The sequence below is a fragment of the Bacillus rossius genome, unplaced genomic scaffold, assembly GCF_032445375.1.
Source record: "Bacillus rossius redtenbacheri isolate Brsri unplaced genomic scaffold, Brsri_v3 Brsri_v3_scf30, whole genome shotgun sequence".
NCBI lineage: Eukaryota > Metazoa > Arthropoda > Insecta > Phasmatodea > Bacillidae > Bacillus > Bacillus rossius.
Window position 1 is genome coordinate 317,815 of NW_026962481.1, and position 15,864 is coordinate 333,678.

General features: G+C 46.7%; 1 long non-coding RNA gene across 1 annotated transcript in view; it reads right to left on the minus strand.

The window, feature by feature from the left end:
* LOC134544107 (uncharacterized) overlaps nucleotides 1-15,864 on the minus strand; it is a 71,017-nt gene that overhangs the window by 20,248 nt on the left and 34,905 nt on the right. Inside the window, exon 2 of the long non-coding RNA XR_010077537.1 lies at nucleotides 2,234-2,327. This is a non-coding gene — a long non-coding RNA (uncharacterized LOC134544107). The remainder of the gene's footprint in view (nucleotides 1-2,233; nucleotides 2,328-15,864) is intronic.

Consider the following 15,864-nt stretch of genomic DNA (forward strand, 5'->3'; position numbering starts at 1 on the left):
ACACATATAGACAGACTGACAGACACACTGATAGACAGACTGAGACACACTGAGAGACACTGAGAAACTGGCGGACACACTGACACATTGACAGGTTCACTGACAGACTGTCAGACACATTGAGAGAATTACAGACACACTGACACACTGATAGACAGACTGACAGACACACAGAGACTGACGGACACACTGACAGACTGGCAGACTGACAGAATCACACACTGACAGACAGACTGACAGAATCGCACACAGACAGAAAGACTGAGAGACTGACAGAATCACACACGGACAGACAGACTGACAGAAACACTGACAGACACATTGACAGAATGACAGCCACACTGACACACTGATAGACAGACTGACAGACACACTGATATACAGACTGACAGACACCCTGAAAGACTGACGAATACACTGACAGACTGACAGACACCCTGAGAGACTGACGAACACCCTGAGAGACTGACGGACACACTGAGAGACTGACGGACACACTGAGAGACTGACGGACACACTGAGAGACTGACGGACACACAGAGAGACTGACGGACACACTGAGAGACTGACAGACACACTGAGAGACTGACAGACACACTGAGAGCTTGACAGACACACAGAGACTGACAGACTCACTGACAGAATAACAGACACACTGACAGAATGACAGACACACTGATACACTGTAAGACACACTGACACACTGACAGACACACTGACAGACTGACAAGACACATTGACAAAATGACAGACACATTGACAGAATGACAGACACACTGACACACTGATAGACAGACTGACACACTGATAGATAGACTGACAGACCCACTGAGAGTGACGGACACACTTAGATTGACGGACACACTGACAGACTGACAGACAAACTGAGACTGACAAACACACTGAGATACTGACGGACACACTGACAGACTGACGACAGACTGACGACACACTGACAGACTGACGACACACTGACAGACTGACGACACACTAACAGACTGACAGACTGACAGACACCCTGAGAGACTGACGAACACACTGAGAGACTTACAGACACCCTGAGAGACTGACGGACACACTGAGAGACTGACGGACACACTGAGAGACTGACGGACACACTGAGAGACTGACGGACACACTGAGAGACTGACGGACACACTGAGAGACTGACGGACACACTGAGAGACTGACAGACACACTGAGAGCTTGACAGACACACAGAGACTGACAGACTCACTGACAGAATAACAGACACACTGACAGAATGACAGACACACTGATACACTGTAAGACACACTGACACACTGACAGACACACTGACAGACTGACAGACACACAGACAGACTGACAGACTGACAGAATCACACACAGACAGACACACAGAGAGACTAAAACACTGACACACAGACTGGCATACAGACTGATGCTTAAACAGACATACACACTGACAGACAGACTCACACACAGACTGACACACAGACTGACATACAGACTGACAGACAGACTGACACACAAAATGACAGACAGACTGAAAGACTCACACACAGACAGACACACTGTCTGTCAGTGTGTCTGTCATTGTGTCTGTAAGTCAGTCTGACTGACAGACACACTGACAGACATTGACAGAATGACAGACACACTATCACACTGACAGACACATTGACAGAATGACAGACACACTGACACACTGACACACTGACAGACACACTGTAACACTGACAGACACACTGACAGACACACTGACAGACACACTGACAGACACACTGACAGACACACTGACAGACACACTGACAGACACACTGACAGACTGACAGATACACTGACCAACTGATAGACAAACTGGCAGACTGGCAGAATCACACACTGACAGACAGATTCACAGACTGACAGAATCACACACAGCTAGACACACAGAGAGACTGAAACACTTACACACAGACTGGAACACAGACTGACACCTAGACAGACATACACACTGACAGACAGACTACCAGACTGACAGACAGACAGACACACAGACTGACAGATAGACTGACAGACACACACAGACACACTTTCTGTCATTGTGTCTGTCCGTCAGTCTGACTGACAGACACACTGAGAGACTGACGGACACACTGACGGTCACACTTGCAGTCTGACAGACACACTTGCAGTCAACTTGGGCAACTTTCAATGTTACAATTAAAAAGTTGTTAAAATAAAGTTGTTAGAATAACAAAAGTTTTACCTCTTCATTACTCTTGTTTCGCTCTGTTTCAGCCACAGGCAGATTGTATCCTTCATCTCAATATGGTTAACCTTATGAAGTTTCAGGACAGCAGCTGCAAAAACCAATAAATAAATAACATACCAGCCATATTCACAATAAAGATTAATTCAGACACTTTATCCCCCAAATTTTAAATTATATCTAGCAAGAGCAGATACAAGAATACTGCACTTTTAATTAAGCTGTGCACAACAATTTTGGTCAATTACTTTAATGCCTTTTTTCTAACGTCCAAAAGATGCATTAATAAATTTATTATTAGAAAAAGACCAAGAAATTCCAAAGTTATGTTTCTTGGCCCTCATTTAATAATTATAATGGTATCTTTGCCTCGTAAGGAAACTTAGGGAGACAGGATTAGAATTATATAGAATATTGTGGAAGCTAGAGTACAGGACTTTAATAACATCATAGAAAAGCGAAAATGAGATAGTAAGGCCACGTCCAGAGAATGGGAAGAGAGAGGCAGACTAGGCATCAAGAAAGAAGACCTACATGACAACACTATTCTAACTAATGGATGTCCCTGCATTTTATATACAGTGGTTGGCATGAAAACAAAATGCAGTAGAACCGACCCAGCCAGTAATACCAGATAAGCAAGTTTCCAGGCTACAAAAAATTCCTACAAATTCAACAAAGCACATGACTTACATTTCAAAGTTACTAATGGCAACTGTTCTGTAATAAAGAAATTGTGATAATTCAAATAAATTACAGTTTTTTGATTTCAGTTTTAACAACTAGGCCTACATAGAAAATACTAAAACATATATGTAGATGGTTTGTTAGGTTAATTTAATTATAATTAGTAATTCATAATCAAATTCATGATTTAAAATTATTTTTAATAAATGTATCTAAACTTCTTATTAAAACTCTGAAATAGTGCAGCTAAACTATTTAATGTATCCTGTTTTGAATACATCCTGTTATGGAATACTTAGCCAGACACACTGAAAGACTGACGGACACACTGACAGACTGACAGACACACTGACAGACTGACAGACACACTGACAGACTGACAGACACATTGACAGAAAGACAAGACACACTGACACATTGACAGAATGACAAGACACACTGACACACTGAGAGACTGACGGACACAATGACAGAATGACGGACACACTGACAGAATGATGGACACACTGACAGAATGACAGACACACTGACAGAATGACAGACACACTGACAATGACAGACACTGACAGAATGACAGACACACTGACAGACTGACACACTGGCAGACACACTAACAGACTGACAGGCTCACTGGCAGACACACTGAAAGACTGACAGGCTCACTGGCAGACACACTAAAAGACTGACAGACACACTGACAGTCAGACACACTGACAAACAGACACACTGACAGTCTGACAGACACACATACAGAGGCACTGACAGAAACACATACAGAGGCACTGATAGACACACATACAGAGGCACTGACAGACTGACAGACACACTGACAGACTGACAGAAACACTGACAGGCAGACAAAAACACTGAAAGTGACAGGCACACTGACACACTGATAGACAGACTGACAGACAGACAGACTGACAAACAGACAGACACACTGACAGACACACTGACAGACTGACAAACAGACAGACAGGCTGTCAGACAGACAGACAGGCTGTCAGACAGACAGACAGACACACTGACAGACACATTGACAGAATGACAAGACACACTGACACACTGAGAGACTGACGGACACAATGACAGAATGACGGACACACTGACAGAATGACGGACACACTGACAGAATGACAGACACACTGACAGAATAACAGACACACTGACAGAATGACAGACACACTGACAGACTGGCAGACACACTAACAGACTGACAGGCTCACTGGCAGACACACTGAAAGACTGACAGGCTCACTGGCAGACACACTAAAAGACTGACAGACACACTGACATTCAGACACACTGACAAACAGACACACTGACAGTCTGACAGACACACATACAGAGGCACTGACAGAAACACATACAGAGGCACTGATAGACACACATACAGAGGAACTGACAGACTGACAGACACACTGACAGACTGACAGAAACACTGACAGGCTGACAAAAACACTGACAGGTGACAGGCACACTGACACACTGATAGACAGACTGACAGACAGACTGACAGACACACTGACGAACACACTGACAGACACACTGACAGACAAACTGACAAACTGACAGACTGACAGGCACACTGACAGAAAAACAGACAGACTGACAAACACTGACAGACACACTGACAGACACACTGACAGACTGACACACAGACAGACTGACACACTGACAGACAGATTGACACTCAGACTGACTGACAAAAAGAGAGACTGACACACAGAATGACACACTGACAGACTGACACACAGACTGACAAACATACACACTGACTGACAAACTGACACACAGTTGATTCAAACACAGACAGACTGACACACAGAGAGACTGACACCCAGAGAAACTGAAACACAGACTGACAGACTGACGGACACACTGACAGACTGACGACACACTGACTGACGACACACTGACAGGCTGACGACACACTAACAGACTGACAGACACACTGACAGACTGACAGACACACTGACAGACTGACGGACACACTGACAGACTAATAGACACATTGACAGAATGACGGAAACACTGACACACTGACAGACACACCGACAGACTGGCAGACACATTGACAGAATGACAGACACACTGATACACTGATGGACAGACTGACAGACTGACAGAAACACACACAGACACACAGACCGACTGAAACACTGACACACAGATTGGCACACAGACTGGCACACAGACATACTAACTTACTGAAAGACAGACATACAGACTGACACACAGACTGACAGACACACAGACGGACACACAGGCTGACAGACTCACACATACAGACTGACAGACACACTGACAGACACACTGGCAGACACACTGACAGACACACACTGACTGACATACAGACTCAAATACAGACAGACACACTGATACAGACTGACAGACACACTTATAGACAGACTGACAGACACATTAATAGACAGACTGACGGACACACTGAGAGATGACGGACACACTGAGAGACTGACGGACACACTGAGAGAATGACGGACACACTGAGAGAATGACAGACACACTGAGAGACTGACAGACACACTGACAGTCACATTGACAGAATGAAAGACACACTGACACACTGACAAACAGATTAACACACTGACAGACACACATATAGACAGACTGACAGACACATTAATAGACAGACTGACGGACACACTGAGAGATGACGGACACACTGAGAGACTGACGGACACACTGAGAGAATGACGGACACACTGAGAGACTGACGGACACACTGAGAGACTGACAGACACACTGAGAGACTGACAGACACACTGACAGTCACATTGACAGAATGAAAGACACACTGACACACTGACAAACAGATTAACACACTGACAGACACACATATAGACAGACTGACAGACACACTGATAGACAGACTGACAGACACACTGATAGACAGACTGACGGACACACTGAAAGACAGACTGACGGACACACTGAGAGACTGACGGACACACTGAGAGACTGACGGACACACTGAGAGACTGACGGACACACTGAGAGACTGACGGACACACTGAGAGACTGACGGACACACTGAGAGACTGACGGACACACTGAGAGACTAACGGACACACTGAGAGACTAACGGACACACAGAGAATGACGGACACACTGAGAGACTGACGGACACACTGACAGACTGACGGACACACTGACAGTCTGACGGACACACTGACAGAATGACAGACATTAAAAGAATGACAGACACACTATCAAACTGACAGACACACTGATAGACAGACTGACAGACACACTGAAAGACTGACGGACACACAGAGAGACTGACGGACACACTGAGGGACTGACGGACACACTGAGGGACTGACGGACACACTGAGGGACTGACGGACACACTGAGGGACTGACGGACACACTGAGAGACTGACGGACACACTGAGAGACTGACGGACACACTGAGAGAATGACGGACACACTGAGAGACTGACATACACATTGACAGACAGACCGACAGACACACTGAGAGACTAACAGACACACTGACATACTTACTACACACTGACAGACTGACGACACACTGACACATTGACAGACTGACAGACACATTGACAGACTGACAGACACATTGACAGACTGACAGACACATTGACAGACTGACAGACACATTGACAGAATGACAGACACATTGACAGAATGACAGACACATTGACAGAATGACAGACACATTGACAGAATGACAGACACATTGACAGAATGACAGACACACTGACACATTGACAGACTGACAGACACATTGACAGAATGACATTCACACAGACACACAGACAGACTCAAACAGACAGACACACACAGAGAGACTGACACACAGACAGACTAACACACTGACACACAGACAGACTAATACACTGACACACAGACAGACTAATACACTGACACACAGACAGACTAATACACTGACACACAGACAGACTAATACACTGACACACAGAGAGGCTGACGGACACACTGACAGACACACTGATAAAATGACAGACACACTGACAGACTGACAGACACATTAACAGAATGTCAGACACATTGATACACTGCAGACACACTGACACACTGACAGACACACTGAAAGACACATTAACACACTGAAAGACACACTGACACACTGACTGACAGACTGACAGAATCACACACAGACAGAAAGACTGAGAGACTGACAGAATCTCACACGGACAGACAGACTGACAGAAACACTGACAGACATTGACAGAATGACTGACACACTGATAGACAGATTGACAGACTGACAGACACACTGACACACTGATAGACAGACTGACAGACACACAGAGACTGACGGACACACTGATACACTGACAGACACACTGATACACTGACAGACACATTGCCAGAATGACAGACACACTGACAGACTGACAAACACACTGAGAGAATGACAGACACACTGACAGAATGACAGACACACTGACAGAAAAACAGACACAATGACAGACTGACAGACACAATGACAGACTGACACACTGGCAGACACACTAACAGACTGACAAGCTCACTGGCAGACACACTTAAAGACTGACAGACACACTGACAGTCAGACATACTGACAAACAGACATACTGACAGACACACCTACAGAGGCACTGACAGAAACACATACAGAGGCACTGACAGAAACACATACAGAGGCACTGACAGAAACACATACAGAGGCACTGATAGACACACATACAGAGGAACTGACAGACTGACAGACACACTGACAGACTGACAGAAACACTGACAGGCTGACAAAAACACTGACAGGTGACAGGCACACTGACACACTGATAGACAGACTGACAGACAGACTGACAGACACACTGACGAACACACTGACAGACACACTGACAGACAAACTGACAAACTGACAGACTGACAGGCACACTGACAGAAAAACAGACAGACTGACAAACACTGACAGACACACTGACAGACACACTGACAGACACACTGACAGACTGACACACAGACAGACTGACACACTGACAGACAGATTGACACTCAGACTGACTGACAAAAAGAGAGACTGACACACAGAATGACACACTGACAGACTGACGACACACTGACAGACTGACGACACACTGACTGGCATATAGACTGATACTTAGACAGACATACACACTGACAGACAGACTCACATACAGACTGACACACAGACAGACTGACACACAGACAGACTGACACACAGACTGACTGACACACAGACTGACAGACAGACTAACAGACTGACACACAAACTGACAGACAGACTGACAGACACACACTGATAGTATGACATACTGACGACACGCTGACAGTCTGACAGACACATTGACAGAATGACAAGACACACTGACACACTGACAGACACACTGACAGACTGACAGACACACTGACAGTCTGACGGAAACACTGACAATATGACAGACATTAAATGAATGACAGACACACTATCAAACTGACAGACACACTGATAGACAGACTGACAGACACACTGAGAGACTGACGGACACACTGAGAGACTGACGGACACACTGAGAGACTGACGGACACACTGAGAGACTGACGGACACACTGAGAGAATAACGGACACACTGAGAGAATGACGGACACATTGACAGAATGACAAGACACACTGACAGAATGACAGACAAACTGACAGAATGACAGACACACTGACAGACTGACACACTGGCAGACACACTAACAGACTGACAGGCTCACTGGCAGACACTAAAAGACTGACAGGCTCACTGGCAGACACACTAAAAGACTGACAGACACACTGACAGTCAGACACACAGACAAACAGACACACTGACAGACTGACAGACACACATACAGAGGCACTGACAGAAACACATACAGAGGCACTGATAGACACACATACAGAGGCACTGACAGACTGACAGACACACTGACAGACTGACAGAAACACTGACCGGCTGACAAAAACACTGACAGGTGACAGGCACACTGACACACTGATGGACAGACTGACAGACAGACAGACTGACAGACAGACTGACAGACACACTGACGGACACACTGACAGACACACTGACAGAAAAACTGACAGACAAACTGACAGACTGACAGACACACAGACAGACACACAGACAGACAAACAGACAGACTGACAAACACACCGACAGACACACTGACAGACACACTGACAGACACACTGACAGACACACTGACAACAACACTGACAACAACACTGACAGACACACTGATAGACAGACTGACGGACACTCTGAGAGACTGACAGACACAATGACAGACTGACAGACACAATGACAGACTGACAGACACACTGACAGACAGACAGACACACTGACAGACAGACAGACACACTGACAGACTGACAGACTGACAGACAGACTGACACACTGACAGACTGACAGACTGACAGACTGACAAACTTCCAGACACACTGACAGACTGACAGACACACTGACACACTGAGAGTTACACTGACACACTGACAGACACATTGACAGAATGACAGACACACTGACACACTGAGACAGACTGACAGACACACTGACAGACACACTGATAGACAGACTGACGGACACTCTGAGAGACTGACAGACACAATGACAGACTGACAGACACAATGACAGACTGACAGACACAATGACAGACTGACAGACACACTGACAGACAGACAGACAGACACACTGACAGACAGACAGACACACTGACAGACAGACAGACACACTGACAGACAGACAGACAAACTGACAGACTGACAGACACACAGACAGACAAACAGACACACTGACAGACACACTGACAGACACACTGACAGACACACTGACAGACACACTGACAGACACACTGACAGACACACTGACAGACACATTGACAGACACACTGACAGACACATTGACAGAATGACAGACACATTGACAGAATGACAGACACATTGACAGAATGACAGACACACTGACAGACTGACAGACACATTGACAGAATGACAGACACACTGACAGACCTACTTACACACTGACTTACCTACTTACACACTGACTTACCTACTTACACACTGACTTACCTACTTACACACTGACTTACCTACTGACACACTGACAGCCACACTGACAGACACACTGACACACTGACAGACACACTGACACACTGACACACTGACAGACACACTGACACACTGAGAGTTACACTGACACACTGACAGACACATTGACAGAATGACAGACACACTGACACACTGAGACAGACTGACAGACACACTGAGACAGACTGACAGACACACTGACAGACACACTGACAGACACACTGATAGACAGACTGACGGACACTCTGAGAGACTGACAGACACAATGACAGACTGACAGACACACTGACAGACAGACAGACAGACACACTGACAGACAGACTGACACACTGACAGACTGACAGACTTACAGACTGACAAACTTCCAGACACACTGACAGACTGACAGACACACTGACAGACACACTGACAGACACACTGACAGACACACTGACAGACACACTGACAGACACACTGACAGACACACTGACACACTGACAGACACAATGACAGACTGACAGACACAATGACAGACTGACAGACACACTGACAGACAGACAGACAGACACACTGACAGACAGACTGACACACTGACAGACTGACAGACTGACAGACTGACAAACTTCCAGACACACTGACAGACTGACAGACACTGAGACACACTGACAGACACACTGACAGACACACTGACAGACACACTGACAGACACACTGACAGACACACTGACAGACACACTGACAGACACACTGACACACTGACAGACACACTGACACACTGACAGACACACTGACACACTGACAGACACACTGACAAAATGACAGACAATTTGACAGAATGACAGACACACTGACAGAATGACAGACACACTGACAGACTGTCAGACAAACTGACAGACACACTGACACACTGACAGTTACACTGACACACTGACAGACACATTGACAGAATGACAGACACACTGACAGAATGACAGACACACTGACACACTGACAGACTGTCAGACACACTGACAGACACACTGACACACTGACAGTTACACTGACACACTGACAGACACATTGACAGAATGACAGACACACTGACAGAATGACAGACACACTGACACACTGAGACCGACTGACAGACACACTGACAGACACACTGACAGACACACTGACAGACACACTGACAGACACACTGACAGACACACTGACAGACACACTGACAGACACACTGACACACTGACAGACACACTGACACACTGAGAGTTACACTGACACACTGACAGACACATTGACAGAATGACAGACACACTGACACACTGAGACAGACTGACAGACACACTGACAGACACACTGACAGACACACTGATAGACAGACTGACGGACACTCTGGGAGACTGACAGACACAATGACAGACTGACAGACACACTGACAGACAGACAGACAGACACACTGACAGACAGACTGACACACTGACAGACTGACAGACTTACAGACTGACAAACTTCCAGACACACTGACAGACTGACAGACACTGAGACACACTGACAGACACACTGACAGACACACTGACAGACACACTGACAGACACACTGACACACTGACAGACACACTGACACACTGACAGACACACTGACAAAATGACAGACAATTTGACAGAATGACAGACACACTGACAGAATGACAGACACACTGACAGACTGTCAGACACACTGACAGACACACTGACAGTTACACTGACACACTGACAGACACACTGACAAAATGACAGACAATTTGACAGAATGACAGACACACTGACAGAATGACAGACACACTGACAGACTGTCAGACACACTGACAGACACACTGACAGACAGTCGGATACACTGACAGACACACTGACTGACTCAGACAGACTGACACACAGATGACAGACACACTGACAAGTCACTGGCAGACACACTGGCAGACACACTGACAAACACACTGACAGACTGACACACAGACACACTGACAGACACACAGACAGACTAACACTGACACACAGAAAGATTGACGGACACACTGACAGACAGACTGACAGACTGACACACAGAACATTGACGGACACACTGACAGACTCACTGACAGACTGACAGACACACTGACAGACTTACAGACAGACTGACAGACTGACTGACTGACAGACACACTGACAGACAGACTGACTGACTCAGACAGACTGACACACAGATGACAGACACACTGACAAGTCACTGGCAGACACACTGGCAGACACACTGGCAGACACACCGACAAACACACTGACAGACTGACACACAGACACACTGACAGACACACAGTCAGACTAACAGACTGACAGACACACTGACAGAATAACAGACACACTGAGAGACTGACAGACAGACTGACAGACTGACAGACACACTGACAGAATGACAGACACACTGAGAGACTGACAGGCATCACTGAGAGAATGACAGACACTGAGAGACTGACGGGCACACTGACAGAATGACAGACACACTGACAGACAGACGGATACACTGAGAGACTGACAGGCACACTGACAGAATGACAGACACTGACAGAATGACAGACGGATACACTGAGAGACTGACAGGCACACTGACAGAATGACAGACACACTGACAGACTGACAGACAGACTGACAGACTGACACACTGACAGACAGACTGACACACTGACAGACTGACATACAGACTGACAGACTGACAGACACACTGACAGACTGACAGACACTGAGACACACTGACAGACACTGAAACACTGACAGACACTGAGACACACTGACAGACACACTGACAGACACATTGAGACAGAATGAAAGACACTGACAGACACAGACAGACAGAATGAAAGACACCTACAGACACTGACAGACAGAATGAAAGACACTGACAGACACATTGACAGAATGACAGACACACTGACAGACTGACAGACACATTGACAGAATGAGACACACTGACAGACACACTGACACACTGATAGACAGACTGACAGACACACTGACAGACACACTGATAGACAGACTGACGGACAGTCTGAGAGACTGACAGACACAATGACAGACTGACAGACACACTGACAGACAGACAGACACACTGACAGACAGACGGATACACTGACAGACACACTGACTGACTCAGACAGACTGACACACAGATGACAGACACACTGACAAGTCACTGGCAGACACACTGGCAGACACACTGACACACTGACAGACTGACACACAGACACACTGACAGACAGACTGACACACTGACAGACAGACTGACAGACACACTGACAGACAGACTGACAGACACACTGATAGACAGACTGATAGACAGACTGACAGACACACTGATAGACAGACTGACAGACACACTGATAGACAGACTGACAGACACACTGATAGACAGACTGACAGACACACTGACAGACAGACTGACAGACACACTGACAGACTGACAGACACACTGACAGACTGACAGACACAATGACAGACTGACAGACACAATGACAGACTGACAGACACAATGACAGACTGACAGACACAATGACAGACTGACAGACACAATGACAGACTGACAGACACAATGACAGACTGACAGACACAATGACAGACTGACGGGCACACTGACAGACTGACGGGCACACTGACAGAATGACAGACACTGACAGAATGACAGACGGATACACTGAGAGACTGACAGTCACACTGACAGAATGACAGACACACTGACAGACAGACTGACACACTGACAGACACACTGACAGACTGACAGACACACTGACAGACACACTGACAGACTGACAGACACACTGACAGACACACTGACAGACTGACAGACACACTGACAGACTGACAGACACACTGACAGACTGACAGACTGACAGACACACTGACAGACTGACAGACACACAGTCAGACTGACTGACACAGTCAGACTGACTGACACACAGACAGTCAGACACACAGACAGACTGACACACAGACAGACTGACACACAGACTGACAGACACACTGACAGACTGACAGACACACTGACAGACTGACAGACACACTGACAGACACACTGACAGACTGACAGACACACTGACAGACACACTGACACACTGACAGACACACTGACAGACTGACAGACACACTGACAGACTGAGAGACACACTGACAGACTGACAGACACACTGACAGAATGACAGACACACTGACAGAATGACTGACACACAGTCAGACTGACACACAGTCAGACTGACACACAGTCAGACTGACACACAGTCAGACTGACACACAGTCAGACTGACACACAGTCAGACTGACACACAGTCAGACTGACATACAGTCAGACTGACACACAGTCAGACTGACACACAGACAGACTGACACACAGACAGACTGACACACAGACAGACTGACACACAGACAGACTGACACACAGACAGACTGACAGACACACAGACAGACACACTGACAGACACACAGACAGACACACAGACAGACACACTGACAGACACACTGACACACTGACAGACACAATGACAGACTGACAGACACAATGACAGACTGACAGACACAATGACAGACTGACAGACACACTGACAGACAGACAGACAGACACACTGACAGACAGACTGACACACTGACAGACTGACAGACTGACAGACTGACAAACTTCCAGACACACTGACAGACTGACAGACACTGAGACACACTGACAGACACACTGACAGACACACTGACAGACACACTGACAGACACACTGACAGACACACTGACAGACACACTGACACACTGACAGACACACTGACACACTGACAGACACACTGACAAAATGACAGACAATTTGACAGAATGACAGACACACTGACAGAATGACAGACACACTGACAGACTGTCAGACACACTGACAGACACACTGACACACTGACAGTTACACTGACACACTGACAGACACATTGACCGAATGACAGACACACTGACAGAATGACAGACACACTGACACACTGAGACAGACTGACAGACACACTGACAGACACACTGATAGACAGACTGACGGACACTCTGAGAGACTGACAGACACAATGACAGACTGACAGACACACTGACAGACAGTCGGATACACTGACAGACACACTGACTGACTCAGACAGACTGACACACAGATGACAGACACACTGACAAGTCACTGGCAGACACACTGGCAGACACACTGACAAACACACTGACAGACTGACACACAGACACACTGACAGACACACAGACAGACTAACACTGACACACAGAAAGATTGACGGACACACTGACAGACAGACTGACAGACTGACACACAGAACATTGACGGACACACTGACAGACTCACTGACAGACTGACAGACACACTGACAGACTGACAGACACACTGACAGACTTACAGACAGACTGACAGACTGACTGACTGACACACTGACAGACAGACTGACTGACTCAGACAGACTGACACACAGATGACAGACACACTGACAAGTCACTGGCAGACACACTGGCAGACACACTGGCACACACCGACAAACACACTGACAGACTGACACACAGACACACTGACAGACACACAGTCAGACTAACAGACTGACAGACACACTGACAGAATAACAGACACACTGAGAGACTGACAGACAGACTGACAGACTGACAGACACACTGACAGAATGACAGACACACTGAGAGACTGACAGGCATCACTGAGAGAATGACAGACACTGAGAGACTGACGGGCACACTGACAGAATGACAGACACACTGACAGACAGACGGATACACTGAGAGACTGACAGGCACACTGACAGAATGACAGACGGATACACTGAGAGACTGACAGGCACACTGACAGAATGACAGACACACTGACAGACTGAC